Source organism: Canis aureus, chromosome 20, assembly GCF_053574225.1.
Source record: "Canis aureus isolate CA01 chromosome 20, VMU_Caureus_v.1.0, whole genome shotgun sequence".
In the NCBI taxonomy this organism is placed as follows: domain Eukaryota; kingdom Metazoa; phylum Chordata; class Mammalia; order Carnivora; family Canidae; genus Canis; species Canis aureus.
In genome coordinates, this window is record NC_135630.1 from 27180438 (window position 1) to 27200777 (window position 20340).

The window sequence follows — 20340 nt, forward strand, 5'->3', positions numbered from 1 at the left end:
CCTTACTGTTCCCTGGTGGTAACAGATCCCTATGAGGCTCTTTCCCTGAGAGATCAAAGTGAGAGGCTATTTTGAAATTGGCTCTCTAAATTAATGAAGAATTTTGAACTTTTTGTTTCTCGGTTTTAGCCTTCCAGGCACCTCTGGACCAACAGCCTAAATTAGTTCTCGGTTTTGTCCCTTTATAAATTAATAAATAGCTTACTAACTGCTTGACCCCAGTAAGTTACCAGCCTCTTGGGGATGTTCCATCTGTAAAATCAGCATTTCAGTTCCACTCAGAGAACAGGATCTATTCCAGTCTATTCATTCTTATTTTCAGCAGACAAACCACAAGGTGGCACTACAAGAGTTTGTCCTCCTGTTTTCTCCCCAAGCGATGGAAGAGTAGGTCAGAGGAATTGTGGTATGTGCAGGTTGACTCAGAGCAAAGCTAAAAGTTATTCTATCTGCATGTTGTGTTTCCAACATGGCCAGCCTCAGCACTCAGACCTGAGACCTCAGCATAATTCACATGTATGTGTGCCTTCTCCTTCTTATATGGAAAATAGAGACAAAATTCGCTAAAACTTCCTTAAAGGGCACCCTAAGAATTCAGATTAGCTAGTGGGTAGGATTAAGATTTATTTTTATAATTAAGTTAAATTTGAGGGTGAGGCTATCATGGATACACATAAAACTTAGAAGACATAATACAGAGGGCTACCATGTGCCTTTCACCCACTTTCCCCCAGTGACAGCATTTTGTAAAACTATAGCACAATATCACAACCAGGATGTTGACATTTATACCATCAGGACACCCAATACTTCTGTCACCATAAGGATCTCTCATGTTGCTTCTTTATAGCTACATTCATGCCCCCATCTTTAACTACTGATAAGCACTAATCTGTTCTCCATCTCTATAATTTTGTCATTTTAAGAATATTATAGTGCTTACTTCAGCAGCACATCTATTAAAATTGGAATGATACAGAGATTAGCATGTGCAAAAATGACACATAAATTCCTGAAGTGTTCCATATTTTTTTAAAAAAGAATGTTGTATATCTTGCTATTTGCAGTAACATGGTTAGAGCTAGAGAGTATTATGCTAAGTGAACTAAGTCACAGAAAGACAAATGCCATATGATTTCACTCATATGAGGAATTTAAGAAACCAAATGAATAAAAGGAAAAAGAGAAAGGCAAAACAAGAAACAGACTCTTAATTATAAAAAACACACTGATGGTTATCAGAGGGGAGTTGGGTGGAGGGATGGGTGAAATAGGTGATGGGAGTTAAAGAAGCACTTGTGATGAGCACTGGGTGTTGTATGGAAGTGTCGAGTCACTATATTGTACTCCTGAAACTAATATTACACTGTATGTTAACTAATTGGAACTTGGATAAAAACCTTTAAAAAATAACCAAGAATATTATACAAGTAGATTCATACAGTATGTAATACTTTAGGTTTGGATTTTTTCACTTAGCATAATTCTCTGCAAATGCACCCAAGCTGTGTGTGCAATGGCTGGTATTTCATTGGATGGATGTACTGGTTTGTCTTACTATTTACTTGTTCAAGGAAATCCAGGCCATTTCCAGTTTTGATCTACTCTGAATGTTAAGTTATTTTAATTTTGAACTGTTGTGAATAAAGTTGCTATGAGAATTAATTTACAGGTTTTTGTGTAAATGTAAATTTTCATTTCTCAGGAAAAAAGGCCCAAAAGTGCAATTGCTAGGTTGTATAGTAGTGTCTTTTAATCAATGGATCCATTTCATCTAAGTTCTCAAATTTATATGTATAGAATTATTGGTAGTATTCTTATCTTTTTAATACCTGCAGGATCCCCTGTTTCATTCCTGATATCAATAATCTGTATCTTCCTCATTTTTCTTTGTCAGTCCAGTTAGAGCTTGGTCAATTATATTGACTTTTTGATCAGCTCTTTATTTCATTGATTTTCTTTGTTTTTGTTTTCTACTTCATTGATTACTGCTCATTACTATTTATTTACCTACTTACTTTAAACTTATTTTGCTATTCTTTAAGTTCTTGATATGTAATGTAGGTAATAAATTGAGACTTTCTTTTTTCCTAATATGTTCATTTAGTGCTATAAATTTCCCTCTCAGCATGACTTTAGCTGTGTCCCACAATCTATTATATGCTGCATCTTCATTTGGTTAAATTTTTTTTTTTACTTTTTCCTTGAAACTTCCTCTTTGGCCTTGGATTATTTAGACATGTGTTGTTTTGTTTTTCAAGTGTTTGGATTGTCCTATTCTTTTTCTTAAATTATTTTTTAAATTGTTTATTTAACTTTAATTTAGTTAATATATACTGTATTATTAGTTTCAGGGGTAGAATTTAATGATTCAGCAGTTGCACATAACACCCAGTGCTCAGTACATCAAGTGCCCTTCTTAATGTCCATCACTCAATTACCTCCTTGCCCCACCCACCACCCCTCCAGTAACTTTCAGTTTGTTTCCTAGAATTAAGTATCTCTTATGATTTGCCTCCCCCTCTATTTTCATATTATTTTATTTTTCTTTGCTTTCTCCTGTTCATCTGTTTTGTTCCTTAACTTCCACATATGAATGAAACCATGAGATATTTGTCTTTCTCTAACTTATTTTGCTTGGCACAATACCCCCTAGTTCTATCCACATCCTTGCAAGTGGCAAGATATCATTCTTTTTTGATGGCTGAGCAATATTCCATTGTTGAAGTGACTGTCTTTTTCCAGTGGATATTCTTCCCTGCTTTGTCAAAAATTAGATGAACAAAGAATTGAGGGCCAATTTCTGGGTTCTCTATTCTGTTCCATTGATCTATGTGTCTGTTTTAATGCCGGTACCACACTGTCTTGATGATCACAACTTTGAAATATAGCATAAAGTCTGGCATTGTGATGCCTCCTGCTTTGGTTTTCTTTATCAGTATTACTTTGGCTATTTGGGTTCTTTAAAGGTACAATACAAATTTTAGGATTGTTTATTATGAGTGTTCTATAGTTTTCAGAATACAGATCTGTTACCACTTTGGTTAGGTTTATTCCTAGCTATCTTATGGGTTTTGGTGTAACTGTAAATGGGATTGATTCCTTAATTTCTCTTTCTTCAGTCTCAGTGTATAGAAATGCAACTGATTTCTGGGCAGTGATTTTTGTATACTGCCACTTTACTGAATTGCTGTATGAGTTCTAGCAATCTTGGGGTGGAGTCTTTTGGGTTTTCTATATACAGTATCATGTCATCTTTGAAAAGGGAGAGTTTGACTTCTTTGCCAATGTGAATGCCTTTTATTTCTTTTTGTTCTCTGATTGCTGAGGCTAGGACTTCTGGTACTATGCTGAACAACAGTGGTGAGAGTGGGCATCCCTGTCATGTTCCTGATCTTAGGGGAAAAGCTCTTATTTATTTCCTTGTTGAGGATAATATTCACTGTGAGTTTTTCATATATGTTTTTTATTATATTGAGGTAAATTCCCTCTATCTCTACACTGCAGAGAGTTTTTTTAAAATTTTTTATTTATGATAGTCACAGAGAGAGAGAGAGAGAGAGAGAGGCAGAGACACAGGCAGAGGGAGAAGCAGGCTCCATGCAGGGAGCCCGATGTGGGATTCGATCCCAGGTCTCCAGGATCGCGCCCTCGGCCAAAGGCAGGTGCTAAACCGCTGCACCACCCAGGGATCCCTGCAGAGAGTTTTTATGAAGAAAGGATGCTGTATTTTGTCAAATGCTTTTTTCTGCATCTATTGAGAGGATCATATGGTTCTTGTCCTTTCTTTTACTAATGTGATGTGTCACATTGATTGTTTTATGGATATTAAACATGGATATTAAACAACTCTTGAAGCCCAGGAATAAATCTTCCTTGGTCATGTTGAATAATCCCCTTAATGTACTGTTGTATCCTATTGGCTAGTATCTTAGTGAGAACTTTTGTATCCATGTTCATCAGGGATATTGGTCTGTAATTCTCCCTTTTGGTGGGGTCTTTGTCTGTTTTTGGGATCAAGGTAATGTTGGCCTCATAGAATGAATTCGGGAGTCTTTCTTCCATTTCTATTTTTTTTTTTGGAACATTTTCAGAAGAATAGATATTAATTCTTCTTTAAATGTTTGGTTGAGGGATCCCTGGGTGGCTCAATGGTTTAAAGCCTGCCTTCGGCCCAGAGGTGATCCTGGAGTCCCGAGATCGAGTCCCACATCAGGCTCCCTGCATGGACCCTACTTCTCCCTCTGCCTGTGTCTCTGCTCTCTCTCTTGCGCGCTCTCTCTCTCTCTCTCTGTATCTCTTGTGAATAAATAAATAAAAATCTTTAAAAAAATAAATGTTTAGTTGAATACCCTTGGGAAGCCATCCAGCCCTGGAGTCTTGTTTGTTGGGAGATTTTTGATTACTGCTTCAATTTGATTGCTGGTTATGAGTCTTTTCAGGTGTTCTATTCCTTCCTGTTTCCATTTGGTACTTTACACGTTTACATGCATCTGTTTCTTCCAGATTGCCAAATTGTTGGCATATAATTGCTCATAGTATTTTCTTATAATTGTTTGTGTTTCTTCAGTGTTGGTTGTGATCTCTCTTCTTTCATTCATGATTTTATTTATTTGGGTCCTTCATCTTATCTTGTTGATAAGTCTGGCTAGGGGTTTATTGACCTTATTAATTCTTTCGAAGAACCAGCTCCTAGTTGCATTGATCTGTTCTTCTGGGTCTTTTTTACTTCTATGTCACTGATTTCTGTTCTAATCTTTATTATTTCTTTTCTCCTGCTGGATTTAGGCTTCTTTGCTGTTCTTTTTCCATCTCCTTTAGGTGTAAGATGACGTTGTGTGGTTGAAACCTTTCTTGTTTCATGATAAAGGCCTGTATTGCTATATACTTCCCTTTTAAGACTACCTTTGCTGCATTCCAAAGGTTTTGAACTTTCGTGTTTTCATTTTCATTTGCTTCCGTGTATTTTTTTCTTCCATTTATTTTTTAATTCTTCTTTAATTTCCTGACTGACCCATTCATTCTTTGGTAGGATGCTCTTTTACCTCCATGTATTTCTGGTCCTTCCAACATTTTCTTCTGGTTAATTTCAAGTTTTAAAGCATTGTGGTCTGAAAATATACATGGTATGATCTCTGTCTTTTTTGGTTCTGACCTGATTTGTGATCCAGTATGGGATCTGTTCTGGACAATGTTCCATGTGCACTTGAGAAGAATGTGTATTCTGTTACTTTAGGATGAAATATTCTGAATATATCTATGAAGTCCATTTGGTTCAGTGTGTCTTTCAAAACCCTTGTTTCCTTGTTAATCTTTTGCTTACATGATCTGTGCATTGCTGGGAATGGGGTGTTTAAGTCCCCTACTGTTATTGTATTGTTATCAATAAGTTTCTTTACTGTTGTTATTAATTGGCTTATATATTTGGCTGTCTCAAGTTGGGGGCATAAATAGTTACATTTGTTAGATTTTCTTTTTTTAAAGATTTTATTTATTTATTGATGAGAGACACACAGAGAGGCAGAGACACAGGCAGAGGGACGAGCAGGTTCCCAGCAGGGAGCCTGATGCAGGACTTAATTCCAAGATCCCCAGAATCACATGACCTGAGCCAAAGACCGACACTCAACCACTGAGTCACCCAGGTACCCCAATTGTTAGATTTTCTTCTTGGATATACCCTCTTATGATATAGTATCCTTCACCCCTTATTACAGTCTTTGGTTTAAAATCTAGTTTGTCTGATATAAGGATGGCTACTCCAGCTTTCTTTTGATGTCCATTAGCATGATACATAGTTCTCCACACCCTCACTTTCAGGCTGAAGGTGTCTTTGGATCTAAAATCAGTCTCTTTTAGACAGCATATTGATAGATCTCATTTTTAAATCCAATCTGATACCCTGTGTCTTTTATTTGGTGTATTTAGTCCATTTCCATTCAGAGTAACTACTGAAAGATATGAATTTAGTGCCATTGTATTACCTGTAAATTTACTATTTCTATAGATTATCTCTGTTCTTTTCTGGTCTTTGTTACTTTTGGGCTCTCTCTTCACTCAAAAGATCCTCTTTAATATTTCTTGCAGGGGCTGGTTTACCATTCACAAATTCCTTTTGTTTTTGCTTATCTTGGAGACTCTTCATCTCTCCTTCTATATTCTGAATGACAGCCTTGCTGGATAAAGTATTCTTGGCTGCATATTTTCCCATTTGATACATTGAATATATCATGCCAGTCCTTTCTGTCCTACCAAGTCTCTGTAGACAGGTGTGCTACTAGCCTTAGGTGTCTACCCATGTAGGTTAAGGACCCCTTGTCCCCAGCTGCTTTCAGGATTTTCTCTTTATCTTTGAAATGTGGCAGTTTCACTATTACATTTTGTGGTGTTGGCCTATTTTTATTGATTTTGTTCTCTGTGCCTCCTAGATTTGAATGCCTGTTTCCTTCCCCAGGGTAGGGAAGTTCTCTGCTATAATATGTTCAAATAAACCTCTGCCCCTGTCTTTCCCTCTCTTCATCTTCTGGGACACCTATTTGAATATTATCTCACTTTATGATATCATTTTCTTGAAGTCTCCTTTCATGATCAAGTAGTTGATTTTCTTTTTCTCATCTTCTTTATTCTCCATCATTTTGTTTTCTATGTATCGCTCACTTTTCTGCCTTGTTTATCCTTGTTAGAGCCTCCATTTTTTTTGCATCTCAGTAATAACATTTCAGCCTGATTAAACCTCCAACTTTGTTCTTTTTTTTTTTTTTCAAGATTGTTTGGCTATTTGGAGTCCCTTGATAATTCATAAAAATTTTAGAATAGTTTTTTCTATTTCTTCAAAAAGAAGTCATTGGGTTTTGATAGGAAAACCCAATCAGGATAGGATTGGGTTTTAAATGTATCTGGAGATCATTTTAGGTAGTTTTGTCATCTTAAGAATATTCAGTCTTCTAGTCTATGAACATAAGATGTCATTTATTGGCACCTTCTTTAATTTCTTTCAGCAGTGTTATATAGTTTTCACTGTATTAACCTTTCATTCCATTGGTCAAGCTTATTCCTAAGTATTTTAATCTTTTTCTTGATATTTTAAATAGAATTGTTTCCTTAGTTTTGTTTTGGATCTTTCGTTATTAGTGCATAGAAATGCAATTGAGTTTTTTGTGTTAATTTTGTATCCCACAATATTGGTTTATTTTTTGTTTAATTGCTAATTTGTTTATTAATGTTAATGGTTGTGTGTGTGTGCATGTGTATTTGGAATATATAAAGTCGTATTATGTGTAAACAAAGATAATTTTATTTCTCCCTTTTCAATATTAATCCCTTTTATTTTTTCTTCTTGCCAATTTGCTCTTGCAGGGATTTCCAGGACTATGTTGAATAGAAGATGTAGAAAATGGGAATCTCTATTTTGTTTCTATCTTGGGGGAAATAATTTTAATCTTTGACCACTGAGTATGATGTTACATCTGGGTTTTTCACATCATCTTTAGGAAGTTTCCTTATATTCCTGGTTTATTGAGTTTGTTTTATTTTTTTGTGAAGAAGGGATATTGAATTTTGTCAAATACTCTTTCTGCATTGGTTGAGATGATCATATGTTCTTTCCCCTTCATTTTAATAATTGATTTTACTGAATCAGTTTTCACTTGAATCATTATTATATTCTGGGGATAAATTTCATTTGGTCACGATACACAGTCTTTTTAATATGCTGCTGAATTCACTTGGCTAGTATTTTATTGAAGGTTTTTACAACATTTATAAGGAATATTGGTCTGTAGTTCTCTTGTATTGTCTGTCTGGTTTGAGTGTCAAGGTACTCCTGGCTTCATAGAATGAGTTAGGATGTGTTTCCTCCTCTTCAGTATTTTGAAAAGTTTGAAAAGGATTTGTGTTTATTCTTCTTGAAATGTTTGGTACTCTTCACTAGTAAAGCCATTTTGTTTTAGCTTTTTGTTGTTGTTAGAAGGTTGTGTCTATTGATTTAATCTCTTTACTAGTTATAAGTCTACTCAGATGTTTTACTTTTCTTGATTCAGTTTTGGTGCATTGTGTGTTTTTAGGAATTTGCTTCATTTAGTTTAATATGTTAATATAAAAAATCACATTCTTTTTATTTCTGTAACCTCAGTAGTAGTGTTTTGTTTTTATTTCTGATTTTAGTAATATGAATCTTAATCCCTCTGCCAGTTTTGGGTTTAATTTGCTTTTCTTTTTCTTAAGACATGAAATTAGGTTATTGACTTAATACTTCTTTTCATGTGTACATTTATAGCTATAAATTCCCTTCGTATCATTGCTTTCTCTATATCTCATAGATTTTGGTATTTTGTGTTTTTGCTTTCATTTGTCTCAATGTACACAGATCGTTCTCAACTTAAAATAGGGTTATATCCCAATAAACCCATCATAAGCTGAAAGTATCATAATTTAAATGGAAGAAGATTTTTGTGAATGACATATTCAACAAAGGGTTAGTATCCAAAATACATGAAGAGCTTATAAAATTCAACACCCAAAACCCAAATAATCCAATTGAAAAATGGGAAGAAGACATGAACAGACACTTTTCTAAAGAAGACATACAGATGATCACAGATACATGAGAAGATGCTCAACATCACTTATCATCAGGGAAATGCAAATCAGAACTACAATGAGATATCTCTTCACATCTGTCAGAATGGCTTAAAATTAACAACACAAGAAACAACAGGTATTGGCAAGGAGAAAGGAGAATGCTCTTGCCCTGTTGGTGGGAATACAAACTTGTGCACCCACTGTGGAAAACAGTATGGAGGTTCCTCAAACATTAAAAATAGAACTACCTTATGATCCAGAAATTACACTACTGGGTGTTTACCCAAAGAATACAAGAACACTCAAAGGATACATACATCCCTATGTTTATACCAACATTATTTACAATAGCTAAGATATAGAAGCAGCCCAAGTGCCCATTGATTGATGAATGGATAAAGATGTTGTGATATATACATGTATACATATATATACACACACACATATATACACGCACACATACACACTGGAAAATTATTCAGCCATAAAAACGAATGAAATCTTACCATTTGCAACAACATGGATGAAGTTAAAGAGTATACTGCTAAGCAAAATAAGTCAAAGAAAGATAAATACCATAAGATTTCACTCAAATGTGGAATTTGAGAAAAAAAAGTGAGAAGGAAAATTTAAGAGAGAGAGAGAGAGAAATCAAGAAACAGACCTTTAATTATAGAGAACAAGCTGATAGTTACCAGAGGGGAGATGTAGGGGGATGGGTTAAATAAGTGATGAAGATTAAGGAGTGCACTTGTCATGATGAGCACACAGGGTGATGTATGGAAGTATTGAATTGTACACCTGAAAGTAATAAAATACTATATGTTAACTAACTGGAATTAAAATTAAAACTTTTAAAAAACAAAGGAAGTACCATAATTCAAAAAGACATTTAATATACCTAACCTACTGAGCATTGTAGCTTAGCCTAGACTACCTTAAATATGCTTAGAACACTTACATTAGTGTACATTTAGGCAAAATCATCTAACATAAAGTCTCTTTTATAACAAAGTGTCAAATATCTCATATAATTTCTTGATCACTTAACTGAAAATGAAAACCATAGTTGTATGGGTACAGAATGTTTGTAATTATATTGGTTGTTTACCCTCATGATCACAGGGCTGACTGGGAGCTGTGACTGGGTGCCACTCTCCAGCATCACAAGAGTATTAATAGTATCATATATAATGAGCTCAAGAAAAGATCAAAATTCAAACATCAAAGTATGGTTTCTACTGACTGCATATCACTTTTGCATCATGATACACTTGAAAAATTGTAAGTTGAACCATTATAAGTGGAGACTGCTTGTGTTCTCTAATTTCCCTTCTGATTTCTTCTTTGACCCATTGGTTAAGAATGTGTTGTTTTTGAAAAAAAAAAAAAAAGAAAAAGAATGTGTTGTTTAGGGGCAACTGGTGGCTCAGTTAGTTAAGCATTGGTCTTTAGCTCAGGTCATGATCTAGGGGTCCTGGGATCAAGCCCCTGCTTCTCCATCACTATGCTCATGCTCTCTATCTCTCTCAAATAAATAATATAAATAAACAATATAAATAATATTAATAAATAAAATCTAAAAAGAAAAAAGAATGTGTTGTTTAATTTCCCCATATTTGTAAATCTAGTTGTTGTTATTGATTTTTATCTACTGTGATAGACATGAATATTTTTTATGATTGAAAACTTTTAAAATGTATTGACTCATTTTGTGATATAACATACGGTCCCTCTTGGAGAATTTTCTATGTGCACTGAGAAAATACGTATTCTGCTGTTCTTGGATGTTCAGTATATTTCTGTTATGTTTAATTAGTCTATGGTTTTGTTCAAGTCCTCTATTTCCTTATTGATCTCCCATTGGTTCTACCATATTAAAAATGATGTTTTGAAGTCTTCATTATTCAATGTCCCCATTTCTCCCTTCAAATCTATAATGTCTGCTTCATAGATTTAGGGTCCTGATACTTGATGCATATATGTTAAAATTGTTATATTTTCTTGGTGGATTGATCCTTTTATCAATCTCTAATATTTTTGTTTTTGTAGCAGTTCTTTACTTAAAGTCTATTTTATCTAAATTAGTAGTCACGTTAGCTCTCCTTTGGTTAGTATTTGCATGGAAAACATTTTTCCATCCTTTCACACTCACCCTATTTGTGACTTTCAGTCTTAAGTGAGTCTCTTGTAGACATCATACAGTTGGATTATGGAGTTATTGTTGTTTTTTAACCAATTTTGCCATTCAAGTGCCTCTTGATTGAAAAGTCTAAGCCATTACATTAAATTTCTGACAAGGAGAGTCTTACTTTTGCCATTTTGATGTTTATTTTCTGTATGTCTTGTAACCTTTTTGTTTTTCATTTCCTTCATTACTTTTTTTGTGTTTAATTGCTTTTTTTATAGTGACACATTTTGATTCCCTTCTCATTTCCATTTGTGGCTACTCTATGGATATTTTCTGTATGGCTAAATGGAGATTACCTATAATACCCTATAGTTATATTTATCTAATTTGGACTGATTCCAGTAGTGCTCTCTCTACCCTCTTTATGTTTTGGTGTCACAAATTACATATTTATACATTGTGTGTCTGGTAATATTGATTTTAACTATTTTTATGCTTTTGTCTTTTAAACTCGTAGAAAATTAAAATACAAATTACAAACTAGGATTACAATAATACTGTTACACTCATATGTTTACCTTTATTGGAGATCTTTATATCTTCTTGTGTGTGTGGTTTTTTTTTTAAGATTTCATTTATTTATTCATGAGAGACATAGAGAGAGAGGCAGAGACATAGGCAGAGGGAGAAGCAGGCTCCGTGCAGGGAGCCCGATGCAGAACTCGATCCAGGACTCCAGGATCATGCCCTGAGCCAAAGGCAGACGCTCAACCGCTGAGCCACCCAGGTGTCCCTCTTCATGTGATTTTGGGTTAATGCATAGTTTCCTCTTATTTTAACCTGAGCACTCTGTTAATTATTTCTGTAAGATATGTCTAGCAGTATTGAAGTCCATCAATTTTTTTATATAAGCATGCCTAATTTCTCCCTCAATTGTGAAATTCAACTTTGCCATATATAAAATTATTCATTTATAGTGTCTTTCTTTCAACACTTTAAATATACTATCTCTGGTCCAGAGTCTCTGTAAATGGCTGATAATCTTATTAGAAGTCTTTGGTACATGATAAATCACTTCTCCCTTGCTGCTTTCAAGATACTTTATATTTGACTTTCAACAATTTGATTATAGTTTGTCTTAGTGTGGGTCTCTTTATGTTTAAACTACTTGGAGTTTACTGAGCTTTTAAGATTTATAGATTCAGAGGGAGGAGGGGCAAGATGGCAGAAGAGTAGGGTCTCCAAATCACCTGTCTCCACCAAATTACCTAGAAAACCTTCAAATTATCCTGAAAATCTATGAATTCGGCCTGAGAATTAAAGAGAGAACACCTGGAATGCTCCAGTGAGAAGAGTTTGCGCTTCTATCAAGGTAGGAAGACGGGGAAAAAAGAAATAAAGAAACAAAAGGCCTCCAAGGGGGAGGGGCCCCGCGAGGAGCCGGGCTGAGGCCGGGGCGAGTGTCCCCAGGACAGGAGAGCCCCGTCCCGGAGACGCAGGAGCTGCACCAACCTTCCCGGGCGGAAAGGGCTCGCAGGGAGTTAGAGCAGGACCCCAGGAGGGCGGGGATGCCCTCGGGCTCCCAGGGACACTAACAGGCACCTGCGCCCCGGGAGAGTGCGCCGAGCTCCCTAAGGGCTGCAGCGCGCACGGCGGGACCCGGAGCAGCTCAGGGGGCTCGGGGTGGGGGGACTCCGCGGAGGGGGCTTCAGAGGGAGCGCGAATCCAACAGCGCAGGTTCCGGAGCACAGGGCGCCGGGACACAGCCCAGGATCCGGCCTCCCCCGGGACAGGCAGAGGCCGGGAGGGCCCAGGACAGCGAGGACGCTCCTGGCCCGAGCTGAGCAGATCAGCGGCCCCGCCCCGGAGCCTCCAGGCCCTGTAGACAGAGAGCTCCGGAGTTCCTGCCAGAGCTGAATCTAGGGCTGCAGAGCTGGCCCCGCCACTAGGGCTGTTGCTCCTCGGGCCTCACGGGGTAAACAACCCCCACTGAGCCCTGCACCAGGCAAGGGGCACAGCAGCTCCCCCAACTGCTAACACCTGAAAATCAGCACAACAGGCCCCTCCCCCAGAAGACCATCTAGACGGACCAGTTCCAGGGGAAGCCAAGGGACTTAAAGTATAAAGAATCAGAAGATACTACCCCGTGGGGTATTTTTTGGTTGTTGTTTTGTTTTGTTTTGTTTTGCTTTTTCATTTGTTTCCTTGCCCCACCCCCCATTTTTTCTCCTTTCTTTCTTTTTCTTTCTCTTTTTCTTCTTTTTTTTCGTTTTATTTCTTCCTTTTTTTTCTCTTTCTCTTTTCTTTCCTTCTTTCTCTCCTCTCTTTTTCTCCTTTTCCCAATACAACTTGCTTTTGGCCACTCTGCACTGAGCAAAATGACTAGAAGGAAAACCTCACCTCAAAAGAAAGAATCAGAAACAGTCCTCTCTCCCACAGAGTTACAAAATCTGGATTACAATTCAATGTCAGAAAGCCAATTCAGAAGCATTATTATACAGCTACTGGTGGCTCTAGAAAAAAGCATAAAGGACTCAAGAGACTTCATGACTGCAGAATTTAGAGCTAACCAGGCAGAAATTAAAAATCAATTGAATGAGATGCAACCCAAACTAGAAGTCCTAACGACGAGGGTTAACGAGGTGGAAGAACGAGTGAGTGACCTAGAAGACAAGTTGATGGCAAAGAGGGAAACTGAGGAAAAAAGAGACAAACAATTAAAGGACCATGAAGATAGATTAAGGGAAATAAACGACAGCCTGAGGAAGAAAAACTTACGTTTAATTGGTGTTCCCGAGGGCGCCGAAAGTGACAGAGGGCCAGAATATGTATTTGAACAAATTCTAGCTGAAAACTTTCCTAATCTGGGAAGGGAAACAGGCATTCAGATCCAGGAAATAGAGAGATCCCCCCCTAAAATCAATAAAAACCGTTCAACACCTCAACATTTAATAGTGAAGCTTGCAAATTCCAAAGATAAAGAGAAGATCCTTAAAGCAACAAGAGACAAGAAATCCCTGACTTTTATGGGGAGGAGTATTAGGGTAACAGCAGACCTCTCCACAGAGACCTGGCAGGCCAGAAAGGGCTGGCAGGATATATTCAGGGTCCTAAATAAGAAGAACATGCAACCAAGAATACTTTATCCAGGAAGGCTCTCATTCAAAATGGAAGGAGAGATAAAGAGCTTCCAAGACAGGCAGCAACTAAAAGAATATGTGACCTCCAAACCAGCTCTGCAAGAAATTTTAAGGGGGACTCTTAAAATTCCCCTTTAAGAAGAAGTTCAGTGGAACAGTCCACAAAAACAAGGACTGAATAGATATCATGATGACACTAAACTCATATCTCTCAATAGTAACTCTGAATGTGAACGGGCTTAATGACCCCATCAAAAGGTGCAGGGTTTCAGACTGGATAAAAAAGCAGGACCCATCTATTTGCTGTCTACAAGAGACTCATTTTAGACAGAAGGACACCTACAGCCTGAAAATAAAAGGTTGGAGAACCATTTACCATTCGAATGGTCCTCAAAAGAAAGCAGGGGTAGCCATCCTTATATCAGATAAACTAAAATTTACCCCAAAGACTGTAGTGAGAGATGAAGAGGGACACTATACCATACTTAAAGGATCTATTCAACAAGAGGACTTAACAATCCTCAATATATATGCTCCGAATGTGGGAGCTGCCAAATATATAAATCAATTATTAACCGAAGTGAAGAAATACTTAGATAATAATACACTTATACTTGGTGACTTCAATCTAGCGCTTTCTATACTCGATAGGTCTTCTAAGCACAACATCTCCAAAGAAACGAGAGCTTTAAATGATACACTGGACCAGATGGATTTCACAGATATCTACAGAACTTTACATCCAAACTCAACTGAATACACATTCTTCTCAAGTGCACATGGAACTTTCTCCAGAATAGACCACATATTGGGTCACAAATCGGGTCTGAACTGATACCAAAAGACTGGGATCATCCCCTGCATATTCTCAGACCATGATGCCTTGAAATTAGAACTAAATCACAAGAAGAAGTTTGGAAGGACCTCAAACACGTGGAGGTTAAGGACCATCCTGCTAAAAGATGAAAGGGTCAACCAGGAAATGAAGGAAGAATTAAAAAGATTCATGGAAACTAATGAGAATGAAGATACAACCATCCAAAATCTTTGGGATGCAGCAAAAGCAGTCCTAAGGGGGAAATACATTGCAATACAAGCATCCAGGAATTAACTAACAATAGAAGGCAATAGCTTGCATTGGAGATATGAAAGCAGACCAGGAACAGTGATAGAAGTAAAAGAAAACCCCAAACTCCCTCTTCTATTTGAGTTACCTATTCTCAACTCCTTCCAAGAAAAGGTACATGTTCTACCAGTGGAAGGCAACACAGCATAACAGTCAAGACCATAGGCTTTATGATATGAGCTGCTCACCTTCACTAAATAGTTGTGGGGAATTAGGCAGATTGCTTACTTGCTCCAATTCTCATTTTCCTCCTTTGATAAATGAGTTGTGAAGATAAAATAACATAGTATTTGTAAAACACTAAACACAGGGCTTGACACAAAGAATTTTCTAGAAGTATATTGAAATTGCCAAGAATTAGGACACGATTGGCATTGGGGAGAGTTAGTGGTAAGTTAGGAACCAAAATCTTGAAGGAATAAGGGCATGTAAAATAGACGTATATTGCTTCAGTAAAAGTAGTTGTGGGCAGCACAGTCCAGATATATGATATTCAAGGTTAAGTGACTTAAGAGATTGGGCTTTTGCTTTACTGGTTTGGAATTCATCAAACAGAGACTACAGTTGTGCATGAGTTGTCTTTGGAAGGTATCCTCTTTTCCAAGGCTTTTGCCATAGTGAATGCTACAGAGATTCTGAAGAGGAAGAGGTAATTATGGGTCAGAGTCTCTACACTTGGAGGGTGGCCCTTGAGTGGAGGTGGGTTGGAGATAAGGAGGAAAAAGTGATGCGGAGTACAAGCAGTGAGAGTCTGCATGGGGAGAGTTTGCTTGGAGCAGGTGTGCTGTAAGAGAGCTTCCTGGGCCAAAAGGGGTTGGTTTGAGGCCAAGGCTAAGCTAGCCGGCAAAAGAAACACCCTCTTCTCTGGTTTGTCCAGGTAGCTGGTACACAGGTAGGATCCATGGGAGTCAGGAGTGACTAGGGTGGAGGGGTCAAAGATAGCATTATGAGTTGAATATAGAGAATGGCCAGTGAGAAGGAAAGCTCACTGCCCAGCCGAAAGAGGAGATAATTCATGACAGAATGGGCAGAGGTAGTAAGTGGTCAGGCCAGGCCTTAGGAAGAGAAGGTTGTCCCCTCATCCTCAGTCCTCTTATTGCTTCTTGTCCTTAGATCTGCAGCCTGCTCCGGAGGCTTCCAATTCCAAGACAAAATGCCACTAATACAGAACAAGGGAATGATATCTCACATGCATGCTCTCCCACAGGTGTTCACATTTTAAAAGAAATCGGATAGAAAATTAAATTTCTGCTGGCGCAACCAAGAGGGCCATGTTCCTTAGGAGCATAGGGAGCAATTGTCCTGATTTCTCAGGTTGCACTGCATGGAGAAGCTCCTCCTCCACCCACATTATTTGCCACGGTCCCCACGGTGGGGTTGGGGGAGGTCTTAAATAGGGCTAGACATTCTACCTGGGACTTTTGTTTTTCTATATTTTAATTTATGTTTTATTTTAATTTATTTTGGGCTTGCTTTAAAAGACTTGACTTCCCTCTTTAGCCCAAGGTTTCATTACCTAACTGCCTCTCACCCCACAAGGTGGTAAACACTTCTTTTATTCCTTCTCTACCTCCAACTCTAAGAGTCATTTTTCCAGGATACTATTGAGAAATTAAGATTTTTCAAGAGCAAGATGCTAGAACCTTTATGCTTTCCCTGATGGCTGCCTGTGTTCATGCCTCAGAATTGTCTGGTGCATGTCTGTCTTCCCTATAAGATTTGAGTGAGATTTCAGGATTGAACTGATTTGAGATTTCAGAAATCTCATTCATTTTTGTGTTGCCAATGCCTAGACAGCTAATATTTGTTGCACTGAAATGAGGTAGATACGGGGCTTAAGAAGGAGGCTTATGGGACTTGGGGCTGGGGGCTCCCTGTGTTTTCTCTGTTTTCCTGTTGATTCAAAACACATTCAGGTGAGTAGGCACTCCCTGAATTATGAAAGTGCCCTGAAGTCTTTAGGGATGCCAGAACTTCCTCTTCTATTCTTTGGAATGCTGGAGCAGAATGGTAGGCAGTCACTTAAAATTAAACAAATCTTTTTTCTTATGGGAAAAAAAATGTCCAACTCCAAGATATCATGGATTTTTCAAATGCCTCTTTTCTTCTTCTCTCTCATCGAAAATACTATATTGTTAACTTTTCTAAATTTTCTGCGTGGGTTGATTCAATTCCACTGATTCAGTTCCTTTAATGGTTATTGAGTTATCTCAGTTGTTCAGACCTGGGGAAACCAGAGGCAAGTGTTACTCTCCTGGCTCTAACCCAGTCACAGAGCTGATGGTAGCACTCATGTGTAACTACGGGAGACAGGGATGAGCCAGGCAGAGGCAGCATGCTGTGAAATGACTGTGTATCTGGGGCTTCTTCTCTGAGGTGTCTGAAAGAGTGGGCAGTTTGGTTTTCTGAAAGGCCTCAACATCCTAGTTCTCTGCAGGCAGAGGGTGTGGGCTAGCAATGGTTCTGCCGCTAACCATGTGGCTTTGGGTAATTGTTTAACCTTCTGAGTCTCAGACCCCTCATATTATATATATCCATATTCCACAAAATATGGAATAATAGTGTATGTTTCCAGGATATTCATGAGAATTAAATGAGTTAATTCATGTAAAATCCATAGAATAGTGGGTAGCACATAAATAAGTGTTCAACAAATACTAAGGTTCATTATCACCATCATCATCATCATTGTCATCATTATGTCCCCTTATACTGACATATTACAATGTTATTTTATATTGTGAAGGCAAAAAGTGGTGTAAGAATTTTGAAAATGTTTTGGAAATGTTTTCACTAAATAGTTTAGAAAGGCTTTTTGAAGGAGACAGGAAATGAGCTGAGCGTGGAGAAATGTAAGTAGTGGCAAATGAATAGACAGAAGAGCATTCAGAGAAACTCAGTTTAATTTAGTTAATGGTTAAAGAGCACACTCTGGAACCTGACTACAATTGTTAGATTACTGGTTTTGCCATTTACTAGCTACATAACATCATGTAAATTACTCAAATTCTCTGTGCCTCAGTGGATTTCTTTGTAAAATGGGGATGTTTATAATACCTACCTGAAAGGTGATTATGATCAAAAGCACATAAAAGCAGTCAAAAGTATTAGCTGACATTATTAACAATGCACCTAATATGCGGTATTTGGCATGAATTTTGTTACTTCAAGGAGTAAAAGGCAGATTGCTTATCTTTTCTGAGCTGTCCATTGTTGGAAGATACAAACCATTTAGCTAGAGAGAACAGGTAACCGTAATACCAGGCAATGTCTCAAAATGCCCATGGTGGTAGAGAGATTCAAGAAATATTCTTGATGAACTAGGATGTGTATACCTGTTTTTCCAGGACCAACTGGAAGTGGCTAGGGGTTCTCAAAACCAAGCCCTGCTGCCTCCTATAGAGCAGCATTTGATTGCAGACTGAGGACTGTCCCCAGGATCTGACCTGACCGGGAAAATCCTTGGCCTTTCTAGGCCCTCTTCAGTTTTATCAGTAATATGAGGACAAAATCCATCATCTTACAGCACTAGAGAGGAAAATAAAATGAGGTACTATATTTCTGAAAGTACAAACTTTGTATTGACCAAACCTGGTAATTATGGTTTTGTTTCTTCCTATATTGCTGGATTTGGTATAATGATAGTTTGTTTTAGATTTTTGCATTTTTATTCATATATGAGACTGGTAGGTAATTTTTCAAGCTCATTAGTGTTTTAGGTTTTGATATCAAAGATGTATTAACCCTATAAAATGAACTGACAGGTGATACATTTTTTTTTTAATTCTGAAAAAGATTGTATAAAATTTTTATTACTCATTTCTTGAATATTTGGTAAAAATTGCTAGGAAGCTTCCTTTTTAGAAAAAATATTTTAGCACTGATTCAATTCCTTTAATGGTTATTGAGCTATTCACAATTTCTACTTTTTTTTGCTAAGTTATTTTTTGCTGTTATTTTTTTCTATGTGGATCTATAATGTGCCCAACATTCTTTGTTGAAAAGACTATCCTTTTCCCAATGAAAAGGCACCAACAAAATGATCTCTTTGTGGGTACATATTGTTTAATTCCTTGTCTCTATTTGGTCTCATCAATCTAGCATTCTTACACTGATTGTCTTGCTTACTGTAGCTTTAGTCTTGAAAGTCTGGAAATCAGCCTGTATAGTACCCTAGTTTTGTTTCCTGTTTTCAAGATTGTTTTAGCTATTCCAGAAAATTGCATTTCTGTGTAAATTTCAGAATCACATTATAGTTTCTACAAAAAGCCTGCTAGAATCCTGATTGGAACTACATTTACCATACAGAACAATTTAGGAAAAATTGACACCTTAACAATGTTGAGTCCAGTTTTGTTAAATTATATTTTCTGAGAATGTGCAGTTTCATTTAACTGTTCAAAGTAATTGGCTTTTTCTCCATCAACCTTCTTAGTAATGTTTTTAAAGGCCTGCAACATATATAATGGTACCATCTTTTTCATTCCTCATATTTATTATGTGCGTCTCCACTTCTCCCTTAACCAGTCTTTTCAAAAGTTTGTGGCTGCATTAAGGTATTCCTGGTTTCTATAACAACAACCAACAATGTGATATTTCAGAAGTTTATTTCTCCAAATAGGTGCTCTTAGTCAGCAGTGGCTGTCCTCTAAGTGATGACTCAAGGATGCTAGACCTTTTCTATCTTTGGCTCTGTCATCTTCACAATGAGGTTTCCAAGGCTGACTTGCTTGCCTATACCATGCTAGGAAAGTGTATGGAAGGCCACATGTTGGAGGGCTCAACAGGCAGGGTGAGAATGGTGTGTGTCACTGTTGCTCATGTTCCACAACTAGAACTGTTACACGGCCACAACCATTTAGAGGCATTGGGAAATGTTATGGAGGGGTGTGCCCAGAAAGAAGAATAGGTTTCTATAGCTATCCCGTATAATCTATAAAGATTTTTATTAGTCTTAAACTTAAAAAAAAAAAAAAACTCTTCCTTTACTGGTTTTCTCTGTTATTTTATTAATTGCTTCACTGTATTTTCTTAATTGTTGCTCTTCGCCTTTTATATTCTTCCTTATACTTAATTTGGCTTTATTTTTCTGTTCACTTTCTAACTTCTTAAATGAAATGCTTAATTTATTAATGACAGGGCTTTCTTTTCTAGTGTTTGGTTTTCTTTCCAGAATTTAGGACTATAAATTGTTCCCCTAAGTAATGCTTTAGCAGTATCCCACAAGTTTCATTGAGGGTATTTTAAAAATCATCCAGTTCAAAATACCTCTGATTTCCAACCATATTTCATCTCCAATGCATGGGTATTGTATATTGTTACTTAATTTCTAAATATATGGAGATGTGCCTTTGCTGATTTCT

General features: G+C 37.2%; 1 pseudogene; it reads left to right on the forward strand.

Moving 5' to 3' along the window:
* The first annotated feature begins 935 nt into the window (after positions 1-935).
* On the forward strand, positions 936-1032 carry LOC144292046 (U6 spliceosomal RNA; annotated as a pseudogene).
* The last annotated feature ends 19308 nt before the right edge of the window (positions 1033-20340 follow it).